This window comes from Natrix helvetica, assembly GCF_964273705.1.
Source record: "Natrix helvetica genome assembly, chromosome: 1".
Taxonomy (NCBI): domain Eukaryota; kingdom Metazoa; phylum Chordata; class Lepidosauria; order Squamata; family Natricidae; genus Natrix; species Natrix helvetica.
In genome coordinates, this window is record NC_138548.1 from 327,766,409 (window position 1) to 327,790,250 (window position 23,842).

Below are 23,842 nucleotides of genomic sequence, written 5' to 3' on the forward strand. Positions count from 1 at the left end.
ACTTTCAGCACTGACGTTTTATTCATTCTGCAAGTTTTTCTCTTCCCCTCCCCCCTTAAAATTGAACTACTTGACTGGAACAGTGATACATTTTAGAAATGCTGAAATTATATCATGCAAAGTTACCTTGTTGGAGCAGAAGTGACTGGATGGGCCTAGAAGCAGTTTATTTGTTATAGACAGAGAGAGATCAAGCTGCCACTGAATATTCCACCGTAAAATGTCCATCTGCAGCAAAACAGACCAGACTTTCTTGTTCAGAAGTTGGTACTGCTGTAATATCAGCATATTTCCTCATTTGCATCATTGCAAGGAAACATATGTGTGGGTTTAGATGGGTAAGATAATAAGACAAATACAACAACATGATGGAAAGTTGCACACTTCATTTTCTCAATGTTATACACTTTCTCCAGAATGCATAAGTAAGTAGTCCTTTTGCAATCACAAAGGAGGCATAATAATGTTACCTTGCTGCTTTTTCCACAAAATGAAACCTCTTATTCCTATAATCCAGTTCTTTTGCCATCACATTTAAAAGATGCAAGGAGAAAGCATATTTCAAAGCGTGCCCTTGGTTAACTTAAAAGAAAAACAAGATGAGTAGAATTTCTGTTTTCAAGTGACTTCAGCAGAATGTGATTGATATTACATTGGGTGGACAGAACCTCAGTTTGTTGCACGTGCCTTTGCTTTCAGCCTGCAACCTGGTTTGATGTCTTGCTTCTTAGAGAACACTTGACAGTGGTAATAATGGAAGCAGAGAAAGAATTGTTAGCACGACTACTGTCGGCATGTCGGCACTAGTCCTGGGAGTTTCAAAGGGATTTTTTATTGATTCTATAATTGCACATTAGAATGGACAAGCTGAACTGTACCTTGGGGCAAGGAAAGCCCCTGTTTAAATGGCATCTGTTGAATGTACACCCTGCTCTGTTTTAGAAGGAAAAGCTTGCTGTAAAGTATAAATAATAAAACAGGAGAGGATCTTTTTTCAACCCGTGCTCAGGAATGGTTTTTTGGTTGAAGTTGCAGCAAAGCTGTAGTTCTAAAAGTGAGGAGAAAAAAATACTCATTTATCACACAGTTGTCTTGTGATCTCACTCAGATTTAGATTACCAAGAGCAAATTGCATTGTTGCTCTCCCATAGATTGTCATTGTAAGGATTTGCTAGGAGAGCTGCATGAGGTTTTCATGTCTGAACAAATACTTTAATAACAGAGATGGCAGAGATGATACTAACAGAGATGATACTAGAAGTACTTCTAGTGGTGGTATGAGGAATTTCCTGTTTAAAAGATGGTTAAAATTGGTGAATAAATGTTGTTTGCAAGTGAATGATAGCTCATTTTATAATGGCCTTTTTGTACTTTCGTAATGTTAGCAATCACATAAAAAATTAAATGAAAATTAAGAATGATACAGGAACAAAGAGTTGACATTTTCATGGTTTCAGTTAGCATGTTGTTAGTTATATAAAATTTGATCTCAGGTTCTGCTGCAATAAAATTTGCCACATTACAAAACTAAAGATAAAGTTTATATCTATTTGTACACTACTCAGAGTCTCTCAATGAAGAAGATGGGCAGTTTCTAAATAAGACAGACAGACAGACAGACAGACAGACAGACAGACAGACAGCAGCTGGGAAGAAAGATCTCACCATATAGCATAGAGCCATGAGGGCGAACCTATGGTATGTCACAGGTGGCCCACAGAGCCCTCTATGGGCACACAAGCTGTCGTCCCAGCTCAGCTCTACTGTGCATGTGCATGCACCTCCCTCTGGCCAGCTGTTTTTTGGTTCTCTGCAGTGCACGTGTGGGGAGTGGGGTGCATGAAGGAAACACAGATGCATGTATGAGGGTGGGTGGAGGAGGTCACATACACATGCATGGGGGAGGGTGCATGCAGGGGGGTTGTGTGTGCATGGGCAGGGGGAACGGGAGTGTAGGGGGGTTGCCTGTACCTGTGTTGAGGGTGGGGAGAACATGAGACTGGTATGTGCATATACTGGGGGGGCATGCAGAGATTGCACGCACACATTGCATTATGGGTGCGCATGCATGCTTTTGGCATACAACAACAAAAGGGTTAGCCATCACTGGCATAGAGTGTAACAACATGTAAGTATACAGGAAGATAAAAGCAGTTTCAATAATGAATTACTGTAGTCATAAAAGCTTATGATTTTTAATGAACTCTTAATTTGTAAGCAAATGTTATTACTAGACTCCTAGATTTTTGGCTACTATACCCTGAATAATATAGTAGGTCACCGCTTTGTAACAGTGAACATATTTTGAATTTTGAGAACCTGCCATGGATATTCTCATAAAATGAGTGTGCTAGTCAGCATGACTAGCTATAAAAAGCTTGTGATCTGATGAGGTTGCTTCCTCCCACCTTCTTAGCTCTCCATGCTGACTACCCATCATTACTACCCATGATTTGGACAGACATACTTTCAGCAAAAAACACAAAATCTGAAATTAAAACTATAAAGATAGAACTACAGTCTAAACAAGGAGAAATATGTAGAAAAATGCTAGAATGTGGGAATTCTTTTGTCAGTATTACTGCAGTAATAACTATATGCTTTGAAACCAGTTTGTTCAGCCATAGAATGTAGTTACTTTATGCCTAGTGATTGTCCACAGCATTTGAAAATAATGCATTAATTGAATATCTTCAATATTAAAATAAATTCAATAACTCAAATTGGAAATGTTAGAATTCCTCATAAGTAGGTTAGCTTCAACACAAAAGCTGTGAAGTGATTTGGAACCATTTAAGAATGATCATATGCAAACTATGGAGGGGAAAATGTTGTAAGAAGGTTGTTTGGTAAAAGCTGCTCAGTGGGAGAATATTTGCTGTGTATGAAAAAATTCTTGGGTTTAGTCCCTGATATCTTTAAGTGACTGTTTGAAGAAACTTCCTCTGAAATCTTGGATAATTACCGAGAGACTTTAAGGAGTGTAAGGCTGTGGTTATACCTGAGTAGCTCTAAATCTTTTCTGTGGTTGTATTGTACAGTTTTTAATGATCCATTATAAGTTATCTTGAGTCTTTCAGTGGACTGAAGGGCATAAACAATGATGACAATGACAGTGCTGATAGCAATAGCAATAAGACGAGTCTTTTTAGTAGCCTATTATCAATATTCAGACTAATTAAATTAATAAATTGAATTGTCCAGATAGTCCTCAAGTTACGACTGTAATACAGTTTGGTTTTATGTTTTTTTGTGATAATTGTTAAGCAAAGCCATTGTTTGATACACCTCAGTTAGCCGAAAACTGGAAGCACCAGATTTCAGCAAAAAAGTTGTGGTCCCATGATTACAGGATGCTGTGAAAGGCATAAATGCAGCCATGTTTCCAAGCACCCGTAGTGAAGTTATGTGACCTTGTGTGTGTGTGTGGGGGGGGGGGGAACGGACTGTCAGAACTTTGGATCAGAGTCATAAGTTCTCCTTTTTAAGTAAATCATAACTTTGAATGGTCGCTAAGTGACAGTCGTAAGTTGCGGACTACCTATAGTTAGTATTTGAATGTGGACTTGAATGTGTCTATATGGTTTATTTCTGAAGGATCAGTCCTTACCTTTGGAAAAGGAGCATTACTATAGTACCGCACTTAGGATGAATAGTAGTTTTTTTTTTAAAAAAAATAGAGATTAAAGCAATAAAATGTAATGGGGATTGTATAAAAATGTAACTGTACTATTACTTTGTTTGAAATTTTATTAGAAACCTGTTATCTAGGGAAAGAAATTGACTATCACTGCAAAATGTTTTTTAAATAGAAGAAACTATAGGCATTTTAATTCATTTAATTGAACATTTATTCCATTATGAACACCAGGTATAAATTATAGGTCCCATGTGGTAAAATTCAGTCAAATATTGCTTAACTCCTGATTTACAATTTTTACTGTAGCTTTTACTCTGCTCAGGCATAAATTTATATGAAAGGAAATAAGAATTTTATCTTGTGGTTTCAGTTGAGGAATTGCATTTTTAAGTGTGCTATATTTGTGTAAGCCATGATGGGAAGTTCATTTAATCCTTTAAAGTAAAAAAGTATTGCTGTATTATTAGGTATTTATTATGAATATTTATAATGTATGCCACTTAAGAGTTCTTGTGACTGAAATGGCACGGAGGTTTCATTGATATATAGATATATAAGTAGGCAGGCAGGCAGATAAAGAAAGATAGAGAGAGAAAGGAAAAAAGGAAAATATATATCAATACTAGGAATAATGACTAACACTTAAAATCCCATGAGTTGGAAAATATCTAGGTATCATAATCATCACCTTGTTTAGTGCAAGAATCAAATTATCTCAAACAGAAAGGTTTCTAGATTTTGTCAGTACACATCCCATAACGCGTATCACCTTTCTGGAAAGGTTTTCACTATCCAACTTCTTTTTATAGTGGCACACCTTTATCTAACAGTGAATTAGAATCTGCCTTCCCTGTTACATGAATCCCATGTAATAACTGGTCTTAATCATATTCTTTTCTTCTTTGCCAATCTCTCTTCATCACTCTTAATTTATAGTGCTCTGTCCTCTTGTCTTTAGTTGAAACTGGAATTTTTCCACATATTTTCAAAGTGGGGTGCCCAATTGGAAAGTAGGCTTAAATATACTAAATAAAGGAACTGTTCTTTCCTGTTTTATATTGATTTAGCCTAAAAAGTTACATTTGCTTTTTTTTGCAACCAGTTCGCATTGCTGAACTCTATTCAATTTTCAATTAACTGCTTTCCAAGATCTGTATCAGAAGTACTATTACCAAGCCAAGTATTTCCCATCCATGCTTGCTTTTGTCCTCAACAAAGAACATAGCATTTGTTTCGGTGGAGTAGAATTCTGTAATTTTAAACCTATATCTCTATTAAGTTTGTTCTGAATGTATGTAATTTCAGTGTATTATTTATTCCATCCAGGATTTCATAATTTGTAAATTTGGCAGATATTATCAATTTCTTCATCGAAGACTTTAATAAAAATATTGATAAACCGAAGGTATACATCAAAATATAATGATGAACAAACTGAACCTTGTAACATCCAATTGATATATCTCTCTCTACTTGGATAGAAAATCTATTATGAGCATTTTGAACTTTCCAGTGAATTGCAGATCCACAGAATAAGCAGGTACTTGATCTAGACTCAAATAGTTGACTAATCAGAATGTCAGGAGACTTTGTCAAATGTTTTGGTAAAATTATATAGTTTATATAGTTTATATTTATAATCTATAATTTGTTTTTTTATATAATTTATATAGCTGCTTAGCTCATCAAAAGTGACTCTATGTGGTATACAACAAAGCCTACAACGATGAAGAAGAAATTATGAAAGAAATGTTTTGTTCTTTCATTCAATAATGCCTGAATCTGGAAGATTGCAGTTTTCCTGGCAAGGTTTTCCAGAAATGGTTTGTCATTGCCTCCATCCTAGGGATGAGGGTAAGTGACTGGCCCAAGGTCACCCAGTTGACTTTGTGTCTAAGGTGAGACTAGAATTCATACTGCTCTGGTTTCTAACCTGATGCCTAAAGGACTAGGCTTCTTCTTATGAAGTCCATGTCTATTCTTCATTAAGTTCTAATTATTTTTCAACACTGCATTGAAATGAAAGGACACTTAGCACTAATCCAAAGTGTTAAACTCTGGTCACCAGAGGATTCCCAGCATGAGATTAAATGGTATTAAATAGTAGCCATTTTGAATTATTGGTACTTTGTTGCCAGTTATTTCTTACTTCCTCTTTCCTATATTCACATCTGCTAGGTTTCTAATCTGCTAGATTAGTGGGAGAGAGTTTGGTTTAGTGGTTAGGACACCAGAGAAGAAAGCGGGAGTCTGTGAGTTCTACTCCCATCTTAGCCATGAAAGCCAGCTGCGTGACCTTTAGGAGGAGGAAGATGTGATGAGTATGTTTGCTGCCTTGAGTTATTTGCAAAAACAATAAAGGTAGGATATAAATAAATAAAAATAAATAAAATTTCAATGGATGTAGAATTAGAAAATGAGCTTCATGATTTCAGGTTGCAATTAAATGGGATCAGAATATCCCATTGGTTATTCTCTTAACTGCTTTGAGCAAAGTGAGAAAAAATGCATGGTATGCCTATTTTATTTTCCATAATAAATCTACGTTTCATGTAATTGCTAAAAGAAATAAAAGATACAGCAATGGCTCTGTTTGTAGTCAAACGGATGTCAAATGTATTACAACTTAATAAATGCCTCAGAAATGAGTTAAATAGATATACAGTTATATAGATACACCCAGAGGCATATGTTTCAAGAGGAGTAAGGTTGAATATACATTGCCTCCCTTCCCAATATATTGCACTGTTAGGGAAGAAATTAGAGCTAATAGATGAGTTTAAAAGCCATTTGGAGGAATTTAGAAAAATGGGAAAAATGGAATTGTCAAAGGAAAACCCATGCTGAATCTGCCGTTTAAAATGTTTGTAGCACTGCAGGAAAGTGGGGAAAGAAAGCCTTCCCTTCACCAACATATATCCCTATAAACCCTGAATTAAAATAACAAAGGCTTGTAATCCTGAAGAGGAGTGCAAAGAAGTACTCCTACTTGGAAGTGGGAAAAAAAAAAGAAATATATGAATTTCTAAAAATAGATTTTTTTGGAGAGTATTTCTAAAAGTCCACTCTCTGCCAACACGGCTTAAATTGTTAAACTACTTTGTTATTATGTAAATTTAATGCCTAAAACTTTCACAGTATCCTCTTATGATAGATATACAGCTATTCTATGCAAATTACAATAGAAGTTGGAGAAATAAAGATTTAAGGTGGATAAATACAATAATGCAGAGAAAGGCTTTAGAGTTTCGCTGGCAAATTTTGCTTTAGGCAACATAAATGGTGTCTCTAAACGTCAATGTTATCAGATGCACAATATCAGAAACATCAGATACATAATGGAAGAATTGACTTCCAGTTTAACCAGACAGAAACTTTCAGGTGTATGTTGTGAATATACCATGAACTGTTAGTATCCAATATAAAGCTCTATTGTAGAAAATTAGAGATAATACATGTTCCAACAATGTTTAGTCAAGTGATCAGTGTAAGTAATAGATTCAGCAAGTTACCTGAGAAGCTGTTGGAAGGGTAAAAGACATAGCAAACATTGAAGCAGAAAAAATATTCTTGAAATTTCAAATCTAGCAAAAGATCATGCTAGCTATAGGAAAATAGGATAAAAGCCTTGAGCTACAAGAATGAGATTCAGTGAATGAACACAGATTTTCTCTTTCTCAAGTAAGAAAGAGCAGACAGAGATGTCTCAATCAAGAATAGAAGAAAATAAGAAAAGGAATAAGTTTTATAAAAAGGTCAAAGAATCCATATGAAAATTTACACTTAAGAGCACTACATAGTAATTATGGAAGAGATCTGATACAGACTCTATTAAATGAAGATGAAATAACTATTCTAAAAACTTCAGCGTTGGGATTGCCGAATTGTAGATTGTAGAGAGAAAATATTCAGGAGGGAACTTAAACAGAAAATGAGATTTAAGAAACAACAAATTGGATGTTGAACAGGAAAGCACCAAGCAAAGATGAAATGCTTTTGAATTGTTTGAAGCTTTAGAAAAATAAATTCCCTGAGTAACTCTATTTCACTTAGATGAAGCTTAGGCCCCTTCTTTCCCATCCTGACCTTCACACCTCCAGGCACCAGGTCAGAACTAGAGTACAGCTGATTATCATCAACAAACTGATGATTCCGAACACCAAAACGTCACTGGTTTCATGTAAAATAAAAGAAGGAAAAGAACCTGATGCAGTTCAGTGTCAAGAAAAGTACTTGTGCAGGAATAACCAGATACACAGTTACAGGATACGCAGTACAGTAATGGTTTCCTTTTACCTTTGCTACTGGTTCGGAACTGGGAGCGCGCACGTGTGCACACATGCTTCACACGTACGCGACACTTCTGCACATGCGCAGGATGCACAGAGCGTCCGTGATAATGTGTGGGCGGAGCCTCCCGCCTCCACTGCTACCGGTTTGCCTGAATACCACCTCTGACGCAGCACTTGTCACAACAGCAGTAACTGTGAGAGGAATCTCGGTGTCCTGGTGGACCACGGCTTAGGCAGTGTGCTGCAGCTGCCAAAACAGCCATTGCAATCATAAGTCAGAACGGGCAACTCGCCACAACTAACTTGCCACGGACAACCCACTGTGACCAATTGGCCACTCACCGCAAGACAATTCAACAAATGCAAAAGTTTGTTAAAAATATAAGAGTTACAATAATTTCAACAAAAATAAAAGTAACTGAATGAAATGACTAATACAGCAATGCATTGTCCCGCAGCCAGTTGTCCTGCAAAGAGTTGGCCAGGGCAAATTGTCCTAATACCATCCGAGACTGCATCAGCAGAGCGATAGTATCTACAGGAAAATAACAGTTCCACTCTCTACTGCACAGGTGAGGCCACATTTGGAATACTGTATCCAGTCCCAATCACCATCATTCGAAAAAGATGCCAAGGCCCTAGAAAAAGCGCATAGAAGGTCTATTTTTCTTCTATGTCTATATTAAACAAAAGTGCTTTGTTCTTTTATCAGGAATTACTTTATATCTGTCTATTCTAGGTCACTGCTGTTATAATTTTTATTAATTAACTTCCAGAATATGGTGCTAAATGTCACATGTAATGAGGAAATCACTGTTTAAAAACCCACATCGATGGATTCTGATGAGAGTGGATTTCGCTTAATAGTTTAATGACATGAAGGAAAAATAGGCAAGTCGCTAACCTAAGCTTTACCTTGAGATTTTTAAAAAATTATTATTATTATTTCTTTTGGTCTATTTATTTGCTAGGAAGAATTTTTTTAAAAGAAGGAAGGTTGTAAAGTATATTTTTTTCCTTATTAAGTCATTAGCTTTGCCAATTTACAAAACCCTTTTAAAGAAAAATGGCTTTGTAATGGGGGCACTGTCAGACTTTTTAACTACACTCTGCTGGTATCCATTCTAATAACATCTAATGCTGTCTCAGGGAAACGAATCAGCGATAGAAAGCAAGATCACTGCTTGACTGCTCCCTTTCCTGACAGGAAGAAAAGGACTGTGATCCAGCTGAGGTCCTCAAAGGAAACCTTTAAATAATGTAAAGAATGGATATATACAGAATGCTGTAAAAAGCATCTAACAAAGTATTTGAATTGCAGTGAGGGGATAATTCTTACAGGAATATTTACATGACTGTGATCCTTTTGCCTTGCACATTAAATGATAGTAACGTGCATCAAAGATAATGGGAAATATCCAAGTGTGGCCTTCCTTTTTATAGCTGTTTATAGCATGACATCAGTAATGAGCCATTGCATCCAATACTCTATTGAGAAGCAATATGCTCCTTCACTCTCGGGGAACACATATTTCTTAAAACAGAATATGGTAATACTATTAATAATATGTGGTTAAGAATGGATGGGATGTAGCCTTTATAGAAGATTCCCTAAGCCTTAAAAATCATTTTAGGAGCTAAAAATAGAAAAGATAATTATAGAAAGGATCTGGCATTTGGGGTTTGGGACAAATGTTTTCAGATTTCACAGTAACATTTAAGATTATAGGGTTGAAAGGGAGGGATTCTTTTAAAGTCTGAGGCTCATTTTTGACTTTTTATTGCTGTATTAGTAACATGATTTGTTTTTGGTGAAACTACAAATAGTGTTTTTCTAGGTTACTAGATGATCCAAGTTAGAAGGTTATTAATTTTCATCCTTTGGAACACAGGAAGTAGATTTGTTTAAAAAGAGAGGAGAAACAAACTAACAGAAAATTTTTACACTTGAACAGACATACAATTTAGTCAATTCAGTATTTATTTTAGAGAAATTCCTAAGAACACCGTTGGATTTGAATTGATGTGGCTTTTTTCCCTTTTTTGACAGTTAACTCTTTATGAAACATGTCACAGTGAAAATCAATGATCAAAACGTGACGGCAGGAAATTCTTTTCATTAAACATTGTTGTTTTACATGATGTCATATATAATTGTGATAAACTCCTAGATAAGAAACAGGTTGATTTGTACAAATTATATGTGGCATATCAATGATTCAGACATATACTTGCGTTCATTGTTACTGAGGGGAATCTGATTTCCAAAGTGCCACATAACAGTGGCTCCATTTTAAGTATGTTTGTGACAGACTAGCTTTTTGCAATTTCTCAGTGCATATGGTTGGACCAGTCTTGCATGTCACATCCTTCACACAGCCTTTTTACGGTAGCTGCAACTATACAAAAGTGACTACATTTCTGGACACCCTTTCATAGTTGGAAATAGTCCTTTAGAATGGTGTCTATGGTTAGTGCACAATTTTTGCATACATAGATGTCATAACATTAAATAGAACAGAAAAACTTCTTGTTTCATGGTGTTTTTTCTCTAGCATGATTGTGGCAAAACCATGTATATTGCTTTTATTGGGGTAGGATGTTGTGGTTTTTTTTAAATGTAATTTTCTTGTGCACTAGTCAAAGTCTTATTATTGGAACAGTATTTTAAAATAAAACAAAGCCTCAATTTGTACAATTTTAAAAATAGCCTTCTTACATGTAAACTGCATAAGAGCGCATAAGAAAATGTATTGTGTGTATTTAATTTACAGTAGTATATTGAGTTTTATTTCTCTGACATATCGCATTTCAAAATGCATTGTTGACAGTTCTCACATAAAGAATATTGATTCTTTGAATTATATATCTTTTAATGCAATTGTAACTGTCAGTTATATTCTCCTTTAATGCATTTTCAGTTTTAAGTAGCACTCTTGATACAGCCTGAAATCCTCTGAAGAAATAGATTTCCAAAGACAAAAATATACTATTAATTTTCAAGTAATTTCTTAAAAAGTTTGTAAAGCTTCGAATAGAGTGATACAGTAGTAAACAAAGTAAAATACTACCACTTGTAGTAGTATTTTGATTGGAAAGTCCATGTATAAGGTAAACAATTAAATTTTTTAAAAAAATGTTGAATGTTTTTCTATATTATTTTCAGAAACCTGATCAATTCTGCCTTCACTGAATCTAATACAAGGGTCTAGTCACCTGAACTATTCTGAAGTTCTGACCATAAAACTTTGTATCATGCAGTCTCAGCAGCTTGTTAGGTCTCTTTGAAAAGAGAGATTCAAAAACTGGGAACCATTAGTTGTATATGCCCTTTATTTTCTGATTTTACCATTGAGGGAAACCCTGAATTCCTAAGCTATACCAACATTTCTGTTTCACTTTTGAGCAGTATAAATGTTCTTTCTTGAGAGGTCTTTGATAATGTGGTTTGTGTTAGTATCTCAGAAAGAATTGCTTCAATTGAAAGTTCAAGAAGTAAATATTATAATCAATGAAGCATCATAAATAACTTTTATGTCTAAATCAAGCTATTAAGAGCTTTTTTATTTTAAAGTAGCTGGGGGAATAAAATAGCTGCATAGTTCATAAAGTGATATACTATTATTGCCTGCTGTGCCCATGAATTATGCCAGCTTTTTACACTTGTGAAGTAAAAAGCGGATTATAACTGTGATCAATGTATTATCCTATATTTCTTATTGTTCATTATATTTCCTTTTTGAGAACTTTTGTAGTCTAAATGGCTACTAATGACATAATTACAATTGTTTGTCGCCACTGTAATATGTGATTTCCTATCTCCTCATGAAGATGTAAGTTAGATAAAGGAGGAGTTTTGGCAGGAAGACAAAGTACAGTGATTTATTAAAGAACAGATGTGGTTGTTAAAAGCTTTTTTTCTCAGGGAAAAAAAAAACCTTAATTGAGTAATGTGAAATAGGAATGAAGTATCTGAACATTATAGGCACCAGTTTTTTGTCACTGACACAGTTATTGCTAGGAATCATAGTCAAAAGAGGCCATGAAGGTCGTTGAATCTAACCTTTCATTCTGTTCAGGAATTCAAATTAAACATCCCCAACAGATGGCTATCTAACCTTTCCTTGGACATGCATATGTATATCTTACATGATAACTCTGAAGATTATTTCAGTAACAGTATTTGCTTGCCAGTCATTAAAATCTGTTTCATTAAGCAAACCAACTTTTGGTTTGGCAGTTGTATAACTGAGAATGTGTTTGTCTAGTTGTAGAAGGTAATGAACCTTCAGTTGCAGAATCCCTGGAAAAACTTCAGAAAAAGTATTGTGTCATGGTTCACCAAAATATTCCCCTGATTGTGGTAATATCAGAAAATCCTCTATCTGAGATGTTACTGAACATTTTCTTAATGAGAAAACACAGTCTTTCAAATAGTTTGGACCTATGTCATTATGACTTTCTAAGAAATAACCACCAGCACTCTGAATTTTCCCTGCATTAGGCTGATAACCAAAGAATTCTAGCTATTACCTTATATACGTAGTAGTCTAGACCATTCTGAATTTACTACAATATCAAAAGATTTGAAACAAAGCAGTTCTGTATAATCACATTTTATACTAGTGATATCTAATTGTCTCAAAGTGTGTGTGTGTGTATGTGTGTGTGTGTGTGAGTGAGTGAGTGAGTGAGTGAGTGAGTGAGTGAATGAATGAATGAATAAGATACTCAGGAATAGTCAGAAAATATATGAATCTGTTGACATAATTTCTCTTCTGTCCTGTCCTGTCCCATCCCATTTTCCTCATTGCTTCTATATCACCCATTTCAACAAGTTCTGAGGACTTAAACAGTACATTAAATTCCTTGATCTTTTGATTGATCAAGAACATTTCTGTATTGTCTGGATTAAGCATATATTTGTTGTCTGTTATCTGGCTCACTAATGGTTTCTAGTTCCATTCAGGAGCTGTGCTTTCTGAATATATCACACAAGTGATATCCATATTAACCCAGATACTGCCAGCCTTGCTCAAATAATAGTCACCATCTTAAGACATCATTCTATTGGGCACTAATATCTCTAGGATATTGCACATTTAGCTGACACAAGCTTGTTTTCAGATAAGCCTTGATTCTGATAACTTACAGCCTGGGTTAAAGAAATACCAATGCATGTAAGGCTGAAAGTGCAAAAAACTTTCCTTCTAACAGATGTAACGTGACCTAAATTGGTCACGTTTATACAAAGTGAGCTGCATAGCTAGTTTGCATAATGATTGAGTAAGGCTGTTTTTTTTTAAATAAAAAAAACTTGTATAGCATTCTTTGTATTTAAACCTTAGCTGAGGATCTTAGCTGGAAATATACAGGTACTGTTTGAATCCTTGGGTTTCTAATTGGAAAAAAAGGAATATACCTGATTAGGTGGCTATAATCCTGACTAGATGGCTCAGTGGCTAAGACACTGAGCTTGTCGATCAGAAAGGTCAGCAGTTTGTCGGTTCGAATCCCTAGTACAGGTCTCCTGTGTGAGCAGCAGGTTGGACTAGATGTCCTCCAAGATCCCTTCCAACTGTCACTTTATCTTTTTGATGTGTGGTGGCACGATGGTTAGAATGCAGTATTGCAGGCTAACTGACTGCTCAGTGTCAGGAGTTTGATTCTCACTGGCTCAATGTTGTCTCAGCTTTCCATCCTTCCAAGATCGGTAAAATGAGGGCCCAGATTGTTAGGGGCAACATGCTGACTCTGTAAGCCGCTTAGAGGGGGCTGTAAAAGCACTGTGAAGTGGTATATAAGTCTACGTGCTGTTGCTCAGTCATCTTGTCATTTATCCACTGAATTATTTTCTACTCTACAGAATGAATCCTAATTTTTCATGAAGCATAATAGAGCTGTAATCTCTGCTTTGCATGCTGAAGGAACTAGGTCTACTTTGAAACCCCAGGAGCAGCTGCCAATCATTGTAGTTACATTTCAGTTAAAGAGACGAATAGCCTGACTTGTTTTAAGTCTCCTTCAGAACACGGAGACTATCAATTCAGAGAGTTTATCAAATTTAGAAAAAAGTCAAAAAATACCCAGTATATTTTAAGTGTGATGCACTGAGTTTCTGTTATGGAGTACAATACAAGGTACCAGAACACTTTTAAAGAAAAATAAACAGATGTGTTGAAGTTGTGTGTGTTGTATGTTTAGGTCATACTCACATCACACACTATAGCTTCTTCTCACAATTGCTGTGGACATTATAGTAGAAGCATAACCTTTGGTTTTTGGAACTCTTGATTCAAAGAATTAATTGTTATACAGTATGTAGAGATTCTCAGTCAGCCAATTCATGGTGGTCCCAAAGATGCTGTCAGGCGTAGCAGAGGCTGACAGGTGCTTTTTCAGGAGGCACCTGGACTCTCTTGTTTTTTCTTTGAAGATGTCTTGCTTCTTATCCAAGAAGCTTCTTCAGTATCCTGTCAGAGTTGACCGGATACCCCTTTGGGATGATAGTTCTACAAGAACCCATTTTATAATCCTACATGGTTTCAGATAAATACGAGCACTTCAATGTATCCTATTCAGTTGCTTCTGCAGTGGTTGGATATTTCAGCTGTTTGAAGGGGAAAAAATTAACACTGAAAACAATAGGATGTCTGCATTGGGGCAAGCAATCTGGAGTGTCCCAAAAGTTTTTATTTATTTAGAACACTTGTACAACCACCATCCTTAAAGCCAAGATGTGGGCAGCTTACAATCTATCCGTCCGTCCGTCCATCCATACACACACACACACACACACACACACACACACACACACAAACCAGTAAAACAAAAAATTAAAAAGTAGGCACTACAACCATCCAATATATCCCAATATTCTTTTCCAAATCTAATTTTACCCTATCCAAACATGTTGAGAAGGGCAGCTCTTCTGGGACCTAAAACAGAGGGGATATGTTGGATCTCCGGGATAGACTATTCCATAAGACAGAGGATGCAGTGGAAAAGGCATACTTCCAAGGACCCACAAAATGGCAGTATTTTAAGGAAAGGGAACTGGGGCGTGAACCTGGAGGTTAACCCCCATTATCTTCAGGCACAACATAGGCAATAGCCAGGGATCATTTTCTTACACTATTCTTTCAATTATATGCAACTGCCTAACCATTGTGATTATAATTTGAAGTAGATGTGATTTCACGTTAAATTGCTTTGAAGCCTTTTTGTTGTCTGGCAAGGTTTTGTGACTAGTCCTTTACAGTTCCCAATTCTGTCATTAAAAATTCAGATCCTGAAATTTATTTATTTGTGTGTTTCGTTATGCAATTTTATATATCCACTCCATTAATCTTAAACTGGTACTCAGTGATACCTTAAGAAGTAACCAATTTATTGCAATATTCATTTTTATAGGTCAGATATTCCACTTCATCGAACATCAGTTGCTGGTGTTGAGTATGATGAAGTAGACTTTAGTCTATGAAAGCTTGTTAGTTTATAAAAGCCTTTTCCAATTTGATGCTCTCCAGATGTCTTTGATTATATCTCTATCATTTGAAGCCATATCAAGGATGACTGTCATTCCGACTGAGGACAGTAAGAATTGAAGTACAATACAGCTGAAAAAGATTGTGAAGGATGGTTTATGAGATATAACAGCTCTTATTTTTTGTTTATGCTACAGTAAGCTAATATGGTCTTTGGAATATGTCAAAATTAATTTACTATCATTTTTTCCCGCAATTTAAATAGCAATCTTTCTCTACAGAATACTTAACTCTCTTTCTCTTGGCTTAACCTTGCAAACACCCTCTAAATTAGATCGTTTATTGTTTTCTTTTTAACAAGCCAAAGATCATACAATTAACTTGTTCTATTGTTTGTGGTGGGAGTGAAAATTCATTTATTTAGATTGGGCCACTGAGTTTATTGCTGAGCCTTATTTGTGATCCATTCAGTCATCCTGATTTAAACTGCCATGTGCCATCAATTCTGTGGCCACTGTTACACTTATTCACATATTAATGGAGGTCACCACAAATGACAATTTAGAAGCAACATCCAGCATTTTTCTTAATAAGAATTTCTTATGACAATTAGGATAGGATAAGGTAACAGAGTTGGAAGGGACCTTGGAGGTCTTCTAGTCCAACCCCCTGCTTAGGTAGGAAACCCTACACCACTTCAGACAAATGGTTATCCAACATCTTATTAAAAATTCCCAGTGTTGGAGCATTCCCAACTTCTGGAGGCAAGTTGTTCCACTGATTAATTGTTCTGTCAGGAAATTTCTACTTAGTTCTAAGTTGCTTCTCTCCTTGATTAGTTTCCATCCATTGTTTCTTGTCCTACACTCAGGTGCAAAATTATACCTTTAGTGTAGAACATTTAAAGAAAATGAATGACTACATAAAGAAGAAAATGTGAAGGACACTGGGTAGAAAATTTAAAAAAAACAGTAAATAAATAGAATTTAAATTATCTTAAAATTATAATTGCATTGGTTAAATAATTGAATATATACAACTAAACTTAAAATAATCAACAAATAAACATTAAGGTGAGTTTAGATATATGCTTCTTTCATCTCATTTTATTTCTTCCTAGTGTAATAGCACTGTTTACTGTGCAAAAGTAGCATTTCTAATAATTTCTAAGACAAATGCATTACTTTTTAAATGTTTGTCAATGTATGGCAACAATGTGTAGTGCTCTGTTTTCAAGCACTAGATTCAGTTTTTATTTTTTTAAAAAAACACATTACTATAGATGTCAGAAAAGAATTTACAAGTCATAAATTTCCATAATGTTCCAGATTTTATTCCGGATGAATATGTGTTGCCTCACCATCATTGGAGTTGTATCAGTGAAGGATTTGAATAGTCTTGGAACTGAATACTTTAATTGGCTTCTATACAAAAGTTATTGAAGGCATTATAATTAATTAAAACAGTACAGGTAGTCCTGGATTTATGACCATTTGTTTAACTGTTCAAGGTTGTGATGTTGCTGAAAAAGTAACTGATGACAAATTCTTACATTTATGACCATGCCAGCATCCCACAGTGACATAATTCAGGTGCTTGTGGGAACCAGATTCCAGCATTTCCAGGGTCATGCAATTTCCATTTGCTGTCTTTGTAGGAGACTTCTGAGAAACAAAGTCAAAGGGGGGGGGGGGGGAATTGGATTCACTTAACGACCGTGCCAAAAAGTGTCATAAAATTGAATGTGACTCATTTAACAATTAGCAATGGAAACTGCAGTTCCAATTTTGGTCATAAGCTGAGGACTATTTATTAGGAGTTCCATTTTTTTTTCTTTAAAAAAAAATACCCTCCTGACTTCATCTTCACATTCCTCTAAATAATCTCCAATTTAGCAGTCTTCTTTAGTTTTTATTTCATGTTACTCTGAATCTGGTGATACACGCTGTACAGTTAACATATAGAAATGAGCTGATTGAGTATAATTTGTATTCATTGTTAAATTTAGTAACTGCACTGAGATTTGAATTACGCTAATCAACTTTTCTTGTAATTTGTATAATTTACATACTGTACACACACTGCAAATGCATACTCTGGTGCAAAACAAAGTTTAATTAGTGTAACAGGCTTGCATCTGCTTCCAAAGTGATTGATTTTTTCAAAATGGTTATATCAATTGCAAGGGGGATCTTGGAACTAAACCATAATGGTAAGGGGCACAATTTTTGAGGAAGCTTCCTTTCATTTGCCCCATTGAAACAAATAGGAAGTGGTTATGTTGCTATGATTTTCATAGATCTTTTTACATTGGCCAGTTTTACACACTATAATTTTCTAGTGACCTGTGATCAAAATTAGAAATAAAACCACCATGAAAAAAACCTTTGACTTTTGGTTTAACTCTTAGAAGAAATGTGGTTTTCAGCAGTACGTAATTTTGATATATTATTTGCATAGTGATTTATTTGATTAAGATATTCCTTGCATTCTAAGAAATCTACATAAAAATGAGATGTTTAGAATATTACCATAAAATGATTGTACAATAAAGTTACTAGTTCTTAGTTATTTAAAACTACTAAAAAGAAATATACTCTGGGGGAATGTAATAATGGCTGACAGAATTTGAATGCCTATTTTTTCTTTTCTCATGGATAGAATTTTTTATTAAGTGAATAAAAGTAGACCCATCTGATGACATCAGCAACATTATTTTGTAGCACTGACATTCAGTTCTTGCTTTTTATTTTAAATAGGTGAAGAAAAACACCGAGGTTGAGCAACTTGTTTCAACTTGCATATATTTACTATGCAGTTTACATGGTTAAACTTGGATCCTCTCATGCTTAAAACCCCACTGTGACTGTAAGTATTTGTATATTTTACTTTAAAGTATAAATGTGGCTCAGGAGGAAGGAAGGATGTGTATTTTCATGGCAATTATTTTAGAGATATTAATCATAATGAGCCCAAATAAATGCTTAATTTTCAGTAATGAGGGTATGATTAATCTGGGTGTGATATTTTATAGTAGGGATTCTCTAATGTTATAATAGCAACTTTAGGTAATCAGGAAAGCTATACCACTGTAATTGAGAGCATAATGCAATTCCATGGTAAAAGTGTCCCCCCCCTTTTTATGTTTTACTTTTTTGCATTGGTTTACCTCTGACAGTTGTGACAGCTTTATGTAGGACAACTATTATGTAAAAGGAATCTAAGTGAACAATAATAGCAAAGTTTGGGAGTTGTTTCATTTATTTCATAAACTAGGTTGACAGCATGTAACTTGAAACCACTGCCTTCCTTGCTACAAGTGGAAATACACCAATTGAATAACTGAAGAACTTTATTGGACAATCAGTCATGACTTAAGCCAACATTTTCCTATATAAATCTGACAAACCTAGGCTCCCTTCACCACATTACATAAATGAAGATTCTAGAGCACACTATCCCCAATTCAGAAGAAATTTCTGAAGGCCTTACAATAAAAGCAATTGATACCCATAAGCTTAGATGCCACCATTTCTAAAACTGATACTTTATCAGTGCAGAGTCATGCATCTTTCAATGATTTGCACTATAGTGCAGGTTAAACTTGACACAAAGAACTTCAGAACAGCACCTACATATTTCCAATTCTCTCTCAAATGCACTCAGTATTTATGGCTGCGTTATCAGAAAAGCAATGTATGTCATGTGTCAGTAGAAATAAGCCATTTTCACCAAAAAAGACAGAGTCCATGTTCATCTTACATTTTCTGAAAAGCAACTTGATGACCTTCTGGATGTTTAGAAAAATGGTATTTAGGCCCACAGGTCAAAAAGTGAAGTTTATCAGGCATTAGGAACTGTGGTGGCACAGTGGTTAGAATGCAGTATTGCAGGCAATCTGCCTAGTGGCAGGAATTGAATCCTGACCAGCTCAAGGTTGACTCAATCTTCCATCCTTCTGAGTAAAGAGGTAATTTACTCTTCATTTTACCTTCTTGGTAAAATTTTACCTTCTTGGTAAAATGAAGATCCAGATTGTTGTGGGAAATATGCTGATATTGTAAACAGCGCAGAGAGTAATTTAAAGTACTATAGAACAATATATAAATCTAAGTGCTATAGCCATTATATCTTGCAGAAAAAAACCCTAACAAGAACTTCATATTGTCATGGTTAGACATTGTTTCTTGTCTTAGGATCTGCAAAATTTAGTCATTGAAGGAAATAATAACTGTTTCTTAAAGTGAATTCTGTAGAATATCAGTAGTCTGAAACATATAACAGAATGAATGACATTTAACATTTTAGGAATTCCCAAGTCAAAATCTTAACTCTTATGTTAAAATTTAACTCGATGAAGTTAACTTAACTCTATAGAACTGTTGCACTAAGGCCTGAAATAATCAGTTGAAACTGGTGATCAAGAACAGATAGTGTTTGCTTGCGGTCATAGCTTTTGACTTAGGACCACAATTAGGACTGGATTGTTGCTCGTAAGACACTATAGTTATAAGTTGAAGCACCCATGTGAGCGGATCTGATTTTATTACCTTTTATGTGGGGATCATGAAATGAATCATCATCATTAAGTCAAGACACATTCATGTTAAATGAAAATACTGGTCATAAATGTTCTCTTATTCTCCAGAATAGGCATTTTCTGTGGAAATTGGCAAAAAATGCCAGACCCCCTCCAAATGTCACGAGTTGCAGTCATGTGACCATGAAATGCTGCAACTGGTTATAAAAATGAACGGGTTACCAATCACCCAAAGTGCGGTCATGTGACTGTGGGGGATGGGTATGGTATCTTAACAGCCAAAAATGCTTTACTGGCATAAGGTACGTGTTCTGGCCCTGTTATAATTTTGAACTGTCTTTAAGCAACTGGTTATAAGTCAAGGACTACTTGTTGTAATTGTACTGATGGTGGAGGGGAATTTATTTTCCGTACTAGCTAATGGAACATTGAATGATTGTATGAATTAAACAAAATCAGAGCAAAACTTTAATGGTGTTTGTCTACTTAGACTCTCTTTATATCAAGTAGCATCCACATTCAGCTCTGACATATTTGCCATATGCTAAATAAATCAACTCTGACAATGTTCATTGACAAAGAAGGAATTGCAAACATCCATGGAAAGACAGATAGATTTTCAGAGAATGAACCTTGATTTATACTGCTTGCATACCAGATCCCAGAGGCTAATACTACAATGGTAATAGGACTACAGTAATTAAAGATATTAAATTGTTCCAAAAATCCCAGAAGAAACAAGGCCAGGAGTGGTGAATCATGGTTTCTTCCATTGCAGTTATTGTGATTGACATTCTACTGCCTGCCCCAAAAGGTCCATGATCTCAGAAAATTGTTGGAAGTCATAGTTTAAAGTTTCAGTATTTTGGAAACATATATCCTTCTGGAATCATGGCTTTATTAAAATCTAGCTATTGATTGATTTACTATATAACATCTAAAGTAATGTATGGCATAATAAAAGAACTTTGTGTAAACAATAGCTGTGCACCATTTTGAGGATATATTATTACATATGCTATCTATCAACAACTACTTTGAAGTACTCTTCTAGACTAAAGGAAGACCTACAAGTTTAGCATTCAAGTTCCCACTTGCCAGGAAGTGCACTGTATTAATTAGTTTCACCCAGAATATTTCCTAGTGCTATTATAAAGATTGACTGGCTAAATATTACAGCCATATACATTGTTATTGCAGAAATGGTGTGATGTAAATGAAGGAAAATAAACCTTTGAAATTTAAAATTAAATTACATTTTGTAAGTCTTTATGATACAATATTGCAGCTAAACCTTTTTAACTTTTTAATGATATATGAAAATTATAACAATGAGATCCAGACAAAATAGCAAGTTTTTAAATTCCAGTAAAATTTTGTATTGGGTGTCTGCAGTTATGCACTATAAATTGATTTGTGTGTTTCAGATCATAGATAATATATTTTATTATTACATGTATTAAGATATTAAGCACACATATATTTAGTGTTTCTATTAAAATATTCAACATTTGAGTACTGTAATTATACTAGTTCATATCATATGTTGACTATCTTTACTTAATATGATCCCTAAAAGCGATCAATTTCTCCATTAGGAAAAACAAAGATATCTTAGTAAAAAGACAGGCTTTGAAGGTGTCTTACCATAATTAATGAGAATTTTAGTTACAGGATTTTGATTTCCTTAATTTTTGCCATATTATAAAAATAGATACTTTCCAGGTAAATTAATCCTTTCAAGGAGCAAAATAATTTCCTTTTTGGAAAGGCTTATTAAAGTCCTATTTTCTAATCTTAAAATACTACTTCTGTTAACAATATGTGAAGGAATTGCATGATTTTAAAAGAAGAATGATTCCAACCCAAACCATGTACTTTACAATTAGATCATGGAAATGAAGGCTCTCAATTAGGGAAAATTAGATTTAAATTCCCATGACATGTCTAAAATTTAGGTTTTTATTTTACTTTTTCTATTTTTTTTTGTAAATTAGATTGTTCCTATTTAAACAGGTGGTTTTGAAGGCTGGTTTCACTGTTGTTTTAATCATAGTTTAGTTACCATGGAGAAATATGCAAGTTAGCATTTATACACAGAAGTGAAATTTATGCTGCATAGATAATAGCCTAAATTTAGCATGACTTAAGTTTACCACTTCCTTTAAGAGAGAGAGAGAGAGACAGAGTCAGAGACACACATAGAGATAGAGAGACACATAGAGAGAGAGAGAGAGAACAGAGAGAGAAAAAACCCAGTGTATGGCTTATTTATTGTCCTATCAAGAAAGCAATTCTTTTTTAAAGTACAGTTTTGTGGCTTGTTATTCGTTCCAGATGAAATTAATAGTTCTGCTTTCAAAGCTTTTGAGTGATTTAACTTAATAAAGCATTCCATGTAATAAAGAGATTGATTGTACTCAAGATGCTCTGATGTTCAGTGGTGTGCAACATTTTTCTTGTAATTCTTCAAGTATTTAAAAGAGAAGCTGATTTTCACTTATAGGATAAAGATGACTGAATATTGGCACTGAAATTAAGGAAAAAGAGCGCTGACTAAAACCATATTTGAAGGATGAAACATGCACTGTTTTACTTATCACGGAGCCTTTTCTTTTTAAAATCTTAATTCTACCAGGAAAATTTTTCTACCATTATAGGAACTCCTATAAAATTCTGAATATGACCATCAAGCTGTACAAGATCTTCTTTTCCTACTATTTATTCTCCTTCCTGCTGTGCTGAAGGCAACTGTTAAGAACCATTGCTGTCACTTTGTTTAACTGCTACCAGAAAGGTAGGGCTAAGTTTTCAAGGACAAATGTAGCAAAAGTATCATGATCCAACATGAGGTCCCCCAGCACGCAGAGAGCAGCAGATCCCTTTCAACACCAGCTGTTCTCACAGATATAGATTGCTGCAGTGAAATTTTCTTCATATAATTCAGGAAGCTCTAGAGAATTCTCCAAAACAACTGTGCCAACAAGGAAAATGTTGAATTTTTCATCAGCTTCCCAGTACAGAGTGTTAGTGGGCAATCCATTCATTCATGACCAGATGTTCAGTGTAGTAACACTCTGCAGTTAACGTGAACCTTGTGGCCTGTTTTACATTGATTTGCAAGGACATTGGCAGCAACCTAACATTGGAGAATTGTGGCCTGAAAAAGCGAGAGGCTGAAGTGTGTGCTTGTGGCTTCCTGGTTGGTTTTTCACCAGCAACCAGACAAGGTAGGAAGTGATGAAAGAAATAAGCAACACCGCACAGTTATTAGAGAAGCACTTGGAGAAAACATGGTTTCTAAATTACGAAATTACATTTTTCAAAGAACTATAGGGATTTTCCCCTAGTTCTTTATGATTCAGAAGGAGAAATTATTATTGCTAAATGTTTAGTTTGACATGCTTTAATCTGGTTATGTAAACTGTAAATTAAAAAAAAATAGTGCTTGGAAGCCTGTAGCTGTTAACATGTCAAGGCTATACTTGAGCATATGTAATCAGTCTAGGTGGTATTTTAAAATGTATAGAAACCTTGTTTGAGCATATATCTGGGATAGTCAGATAAAGATTAAAATTCCTCGTTGCTGCAGATTTGTGGTTTCCTTTATAAACATATATTTATGTCTCATGCCATTTGAGTATGTTGTGCTAGGCACTCGTACTCTGAAAAAAAAAATAGTATCGAGTAGGAGTTTTGGAATAAATAGTGTGATTTTCTGCTTTGAAAAAGGATTCTTCCTTAAAATGATTAACTGTGTTTGATTCTGGATGTGCCAGCTGGCTAGAAAAAAAGATTTGATAACATTTAAGGGTTTTTCCCCCCCTCCCCTTGATGGAGGGTTCTTTCATTCATTCCCGCCTATATTATGTTTCCAAAGAAG

General features: G+C 34.9%; 1 protein-coding gene across 11 annotated transcripts in view; it reads left to right on the forward strand.

Moving 5' to 3' along the window:
- Positions 1 to 23,842, forward strand: part of FOXP1 (forkhead box P1) — a 657,906-nt gene that overhangs the window by 202,446 nt on the left and 431,618 nt on the right. For all 11 annotated transcript variants that reach the window (XM_081937955.1, XM_081937944.1, XM_081937964.1 and 8 more), the window contains one exon: positions 18,179 to 18,287. The gene's annotated coding sequence lies outside the window, so the exon portion shown is untranslated. The remainder of the gene's footprint in view (positions 1 to 18,178; positions 18,288 to 23,842) is intronic.